Source organism: Eupeodes corollae, chromosome 2, assembly GCF_945859685.1.
Source record: "Eupeodes corollae chromosome 2, idEupCoro1.1, whole genome shotgun sequence".
NCBI classification, from domain to species: Eukaryota; Metazoa; Arthropoda; class Insecta; order Diptera; family Syrphidae; genus Eupeodes; species Eupeodes corollae.
This window is the reverse complement of record NC_079148.1, coordinates 44,324,276-44,331,371: the sequence shown is the minus strand read 5'-3', so window position 1 is coordinate 44,331,371 and position 7,096 is coordinate 44,324,276. Positions and strand designations below refer to the sequence as shown.

Sequence of the window (7,096 nt, the reverse complement as noted above, 5' to 3'; positions counted from 1 at the left end):
CCATTATTTAACTGAGAGAGGGACATCGCACAACTAATACGTAGAGTAAAATTTGTTTACTGGTTATTGCTTGTCTACTAGAGTTACGGACTTAAAGTTGTTTTTGTAATGGGTCCGATGCGACAAATTGAAAATTTTGAGATTTCTAGACGTTTCAAGGTCCCTAGAGTCGAAATAAAATATTTTTAGAAAGATTTCGGTGCGTCCGTACGTCCGTACGTTCGCGACGTTCTTTCGTCGTCTATAGCTCAAGAACCAGAAGAGATATCTACTTCAAATAAATTTTGTTATACACATAATAGGGTAGAAAGATGCCGAAAGGGCTCTCAAGAAAATTGCGAGGGTGGTTTTTAACCATAGTATTTAAAAAAAAAGGTGAACATTTAGGTTAACCCTAAATATCTCATGAACCAACGGAGCTAGAGATTTTAATTAAATCGTATATTATTTAAATTGTATAATGCTCAAATGGTAACATGTGCATTCAAGAGGACACAAGCGTCCACAGGTTTTTCTTAATGCCAACCTCTGTCCAGAACTCCTACTCTCACCTCCCCGCAGTGAACATCGGGTGCCTAGTACCTCAACTATAGATTGGGTTATAATCCCAGTGAAAAGTTGTTGGGGGCAGCAAACGAGAGAGGGGGGGGTGGGCGATGTGTTTCCACTAAGGCACCTCTCCTTATCCAGACGGCAGCGGATGAATTCTCGAGATAGAATCAACGGTCGTATCTACAGTTTCAGTAAGGTTGAACTACTTAGTGAACACCTTATAGGGCTTTTTCTACATATTAAAATCCTTGGAGTTATACTAAGGATCTGGCCCTCTAGGTTGGGGGTTGTGCGTCGGGGGGAGTTCCTGGCCACGTAAAAAATATCTTAGTTGCGAAGCACCAACAAGCTTTGGATACGAACGGATTCACTGTTGACAACCCACGCAAACGAAATAAGGACAAAGAACTTCGGGTTTGTACGTGGAATGTTAGGTCCCTTAACAGACCACGTGCAGCCGAAAAATTAGCGGAAGCCCTAAACTGCTGCAAGGCAGATATTACCGCCATCCACTGCGATATATACTACGGCTGCTACCGAGAACAGAGACAGCATCTATTTGGGTGTGGATTTGTTGTTGTAACTAGACTCAGGCAAAAAGTCTTGAGTTTCCACAGTGTGAGCGAGTGCATCACGACAATCCGCATCAAGGCTAAATTCGCCAACATAAGCCTAATATGCGCGCATGCCCCAACAGAGGAGAAAGATACACAAAAAATTTACACCAAAGACATATTCTTCGAGCTCTTGGACAAGACATATGAGCAGTGCCCTAGCTATGACATTAAAATTGTCTCAACAGATTTTAATGCCAAGCTAGGAAGAGAAGATATCTTTGGTGGCATAATCGGGAGATACAGCCTGCACGATACCATCTCCGACAACGAATCAGGCTGATCGATTTGGCTGCGGGGCGAGACGTTCTGGTAGCTAGTACGCAGTTCACACATCTCCTGATCAATCAACCGTCAACCAGATTGACCACATTGCGATCGACGCACGACACTTCTCCAGTATACAGGATATCCGAACATTCCAAGGGCCCAATATTGACTCAGCCCACTACCTCGTTGTAGCCAAGGTACGGCTACGGATATCCCGATCCAAGCCAAAACAAGGAAGTACTGTGAGAAGATTCGACATTAGACGGCTACATTCGCAACAGACTGCCATGTCCTTTTTCGATCGAGTCTCTAAAAACCTCTTAGGGAGTCCTATGCTGCCTGCATTAATCATTGAAAACCAGTGGCAACATTGCCTTGCAGTCATCAGAGATGCCACCTCTGAAGTACTAGGTTTCACACACCACAGCGAAACCCCTGGTTTGACGACGAATGCCGGCAAGCGCACGCAGCGAAACAACAGGCATACAAAACGACGCTGCACAGGAGGACCAGGGCTGCTTGCGAGCTCTACGAGCAGAAGAGGAGAGAGGAACACCGGCTTCTTAGATGGAAAAAAGAGAGCATAGGAAGCGGCGATGACGAACCGAATTGCTCTGTAAGGGAGATAGAACCACTCAATCTCGGCGACGTAGATCAACAATTCCGCCTACCCGACCTTGACGAAGTGAAGATAGCTATATCTAAACTTAAGTCAAACAAAGCTGCTGGAGCTGACGGCATCGCTGCCAAACTATTCAAAACAGCGGGAGATTACTTGGTAGGGACCATGCACCAACTCATATGCAAAATATGGTCGGAAGAAAGCATGCCCGATGAGTGGAATCTCAGCATAGTGTGCCCGATACATAACAAGAAGACCCTCTATATTGCGCCAACTACAGAGGCTTTAGTCTCCTTAACATTGCATACAAGATTCAATCTTATGTGAACGTCTGAAGCCGTTCGTCAACAACCTGATAGGTCCTTATCAGTGTGTGGCTTCAGACCAGGAAAGTCCACTATCGACCAAATATTCACACTACGGCAGATCTTGGAAAAAACCAGGAACCTCAAATCTATACCCACGATCTCTTTATCGATTTTAAATGGATGAAGGAGACGATTTAACGACGAACTGTACGGGCTGAACAGCGACACTGTCCTAGTTAGCAGAATTAAAGTCCAACGGCTTAGATGGCTGGGTCATGTAGAGCGAATGGACATCAATGCTCCGGCCCGGAAGGGCTTTTAAACCAATCCCTAGGGACGTCGCAGTAGAATAAGACTGCAACTCAGGTGACGCACTCAGGTGGGTGAAGACCTCAACCAACATGGCGGGCGTGCGAAACTGGAGACAGCTAGCTAGGGACCGAGAAGGCTGGAGACGCATGTTGGTTAAGGCCCAGGTCAGCCCCGGACTTAAGATTTTGGCTTCAAACTTATTTTTTCTTATAAGAAATATTGTTTTAAAAATATTGTTGCAAAAATTAAAAGAAAATTTAACATTCGATAAAATTTTGAGAAAAATCGATTGGACCGTTTTTTTTACAAAAAATAACAACCTAAAAAAAATGAATAAAAGTTGGTAAACATTGATTTTTAACTGTAATATCTTTTCAAAATTTGAGATATTGGCTTTAAACTAGTTTTACGTTTTAAAAAATATTAATTTCAATATTCAGTAAAATTTTGAGAAAAATTAAACTGACAGTTTTTTTGCAAAAAATAAAAATCTAAAAAAAAACAATACTAAAACTTTTCTTTCAACTTAAATAGATTTGGAGAAACGAAAAATCAATCAAACTTTTTTTCTCAGAAAATATTTTATTCGACATTCAGTCTTTTTTTATAATGCAAAAAATAGTACGCAAAATTTAGTAAAAATGTATGTTTGTTTCTTGATATCTCTCAGATTAATTTCATTCATCCAATTTGTAAAAATTTAAGAAATAAAACTAAAATTGGTAAACGTTTGTTTTCAACTAAAAATCTATTTAACAAAACTTGACTAGGCCGTTGCTAGATTTTCAAACTAAACTATTTCTTGATATCAAAAATATTGTTAGTAATTTTAAAATGTTTAAGAATAATTCAACTGACAACTATTTTAATACAGATCGAAAACCTACAAACTTTTAAACAATACAAATCTACAGACGAAATGGGAAGTTATCAGTGTGGGTCGCATCCCAGCCTCTTTTTTGAAATGTATTAATCCATAAAATACAACAAAACAGAGCTCCTTTCTAATTGCTTCATGTTTTTTTCCTCCTTTTTTTCAATAATTCATTAACCTTAAATTGTTTATGTCATATCCATAACAATATCAATATCAATTATGTACATAAAGCTCATATAATTCTCATTAAGCCTCGTGTGCGTTGATTAGAATCCTTATCTTTAAAAAAAAACTAAAAACCGGAAAGCCTTTCAAACCTACCCATTTAATAAACTACCTACCTTATAAAAATAATAATAATAATAATTTGTCACCTACAGAATTTAATCTATTTACCTCCATTACCAGTTATGTTATAAGATTCAAGTCATAATAATGTGAAGTCAATATACCTTCACGTTTCACCATCATTATCTTACAGAGTAGATATAGGCCCTCCTACTGCGTGAATGTCCAGTTGGTTCTTAAAAAAAAATATGTATCATCCAATCAAAACATTTGCTACCGACACCTTGGAACATTTTTTCTTATAAACTGGAATTCACGACTTATTTTTTGTTTTCTGTTGGTTTTTTAATTGACCTTCAAAGAACAAGATACATTTGTTACCATCGCGAACGTTTAATATAGTGCCACGGTTCCACCCCTAATGACCCCTAAATGGTCAAGTTTACATCTGTATTTTCTATTCTTCTTTGGTTCTAGAAGAAGAACCAACACAATAGAACAGAAATGCGGAAGAAAATAATAAAATTGTCAACACACACATTAACGCACAAAAGACGATATATTTATGTATGCTGTAGAGTAGTCACCTTAGGCCATAATATACGCGACACCCATTAGGCAGTATTGTCCTCCTCCGTTTTATATTCACTAAGCAACCGAGAAACCAGCTGATGTATCTGAAAGGCATTGTATATCTTAAATACCTATACAACAGGCACAAGTTAACACCCATACATCAGAAGCACGCACTGCGTTCTCTACTTAGCCCTCAGCTTAACTCAACTCATATCAGTGCGCGGTCTAGAAGCAAGCAACAAGTTTACAATAAGGCAGAGTAATACAATACATTTACCCAATCACCCTGATGGTTTCAGAGGCATAATATACTCGACGACGACGACGTACATACATAGATAAAGAGAGGCAGAGGCCACAACCAGAAGAAAGACGTAAAGAAAAACCTAAAAGACATCCAAGAAATAATCAAGAAAAAACCAAGTAACCCAGTCGATCGTCACCTCAGTTTATCGACGACACTCGAACGGCTTACGAATAATAAAAAAGAACTGAAACAGATCTCAGAACTCACCAATATAATCCTCAATCGATCTTGAGGTATTTAAGTCGTGTTCTATAAACATTGGTACAACCCTCGCGGAAGTATTTTATAAAAGATTCATAGAAAATCATTAGAAATTTATTTGTTCGAACAATCGGTTGCATTAGCTTTGTGAGAATTTTCTAATTCTTCTTCGGTAAGATTTTAAGCCGGGCTTAGATTGGAGGAAAAAAGTATCTGAAAACATATTACTTAACTGACAATTAATAGGGGCTTCAAGGGATACAAAGTGGCAGGAATAAAGGATTATACATAAATGATTTTTGAATTTAAAAAAAAATTAAAAATTTAAAAAAAAGAACGCATTAAAGAGTGACTCTAATTTAGGATAAGTGAGGTGGGAAAAAGTATCTAAGGATATAAGCGATGTATCTTTTAGTGAATTGTGCTTTATTTCATAATTTTAATTTTTACTTTTTGGTCTTTTGGCCTGGCTGGTGTCCTTAAAATATTTCATCGGCTTTACTAAGTCAGCTATAAAGGGAGTTCTTCTAAATTAAGTTTCACTAAAAGTTCATGTTCTAAAAATGATCTTTATTTTTTAAAATTGTTTGTATATTTCGTTAGAAAAATGTAGTTTCTTCGAAAGTAGCTGAACTTGATCTTGCTTAATCTTGGCTTGGAGCCAATTTGTTAATCAATTTGAAACTATTATCTGGGACAATTGTGCACATTTTTTGGTCACTCACTTGCCATCTTAAGCACGTTGGCACGTTCAATTGTTTTGTACATAGATATTTTTACTCAAGAAAAAAAGATAGAAAATTTCATTTTTATTTTGTCGGTTGGTATTTTTGTTGTTGTTTGTAGATACTTTTTTCTCCTTTTCAAAGGCATTCGTGGAGGTGGTGGTGGTGGACGTTATTCGATCAGAATATTAATTTAAATTTGTATTGTATTCTTTTTCTGTTGTTGTTGTAGACTTAAATTTATAATATCTTTGCGCCATGGAACATACATAAGACAATGTGTGCATTTGAGTGAAAAAAAAGAATAAAGAGTTTTTAATTTTGTTTTTTTTTTTTTTTAATATGAAAACCAAAATTCAAATTGAGTAATATTAAATATTTTATTATTTTTTGTTACTTAGTAATTGTGATTGTCGCGCGGCGGTGGTTGAATTGGATATTTAAAAAATTTATTTTAAATAAAATATTTTTGTTTTTTTAATCTGAATGTTATAGTGCTTGAAGTTCATTTAACGTTGGATTGCAGTGGACATAGAAAAATATACAAAATACCGACAAAAGGAAAACGCGTGTAGTTTATTTTTTTTTTGCAAGGTGAGTAAAAACTTGTACCTACATATTGAAGTATTTTTGAATTAAATTTTTGGTTTATTTATTCATTTCATTCACTTCTTTTTTGAACTGTGAAGAATGCATTTTCGCTTTTTTTATTTTATTTTGTTTATAAAAGGGGGAGGTACACGTGTTATAAATCATAAATCATGTTGGGTGCTCAAAAAACACGTACAAAAGTCAACGAAAGTTATTGCAATATGACTGTTTTTTAATTGTTTTTTTTTTTTTTTTTTGGGTTTAGAACCATTTATGGAGTGACCAAAATTTGTTTTATTGTTATTTTTTACTTCGTTTCATGGCTGCACATTTCAAAATGCAGAAAGCGAAACTTAATTTTTTTTCATTTGGAATGAAAAGAATGTTTTCATTTTTGTTTATGATGAAATAAATTAATATTCATTTTGGATAAATGAAGAATTAAAAAAATTTTATCATAGAATTATTTTTACACAAATTTAAATATAAAAAGAAAACTATGAATTATGGTTTCGTGGATCAAGTTCAAGGTTGTTATGTGGTTTTTCGATGAAAATAATAATTTTTAATTTTATATAAAAAAATGGAGTTATAAACAAATTTGTCTTAAAAATCGTACTCACCAAATCTGACATTTCCATATCTTCTACATGCGTATTTTGTTGGAAGGAACCTATTAGAAGCCAATTTTCGGTTAACATTTCTGACCTATAAAAAAAGAAACTTCATTTTAATTATTACTGAAACTGTTTTAAAAATAGTGGTGGAAAGTTAAATAGCACTCATACCTAACAATGTTATAATAGGGTATTCAAGCAAAAATATGAACATTATTGGTTTTGAATGTATTTCA

The 7,096-nt window shown here is 35.5% G+C and overlaps 1 protein-coding gene across 1 annotated transcript in view; it reads left to right on the top strand.

Annotated features, from left to right (window-relative positions):
• Nucleotides 1-4,821: 4,821 nt before the first annotated feature.
• The window catches only part of LOC129945425 (uncharacterized), a 114,552-nt gene continuing 112,277 nt past the window's right edge, over nucleotides 4,822-7,096 (top strand). The window contains exons 1-2 of the mRNA XM_056055178.1: nucleotides 4,822-5,099; nucleotides 6,054-6,246. The gene's annotated coding sequence lies outside the window, so the exon portion shown is untranslated. The remainder of the gene's footprint in view (nucleotides 5,100-6,053; nucleotides 6,247-7,096) is intronic.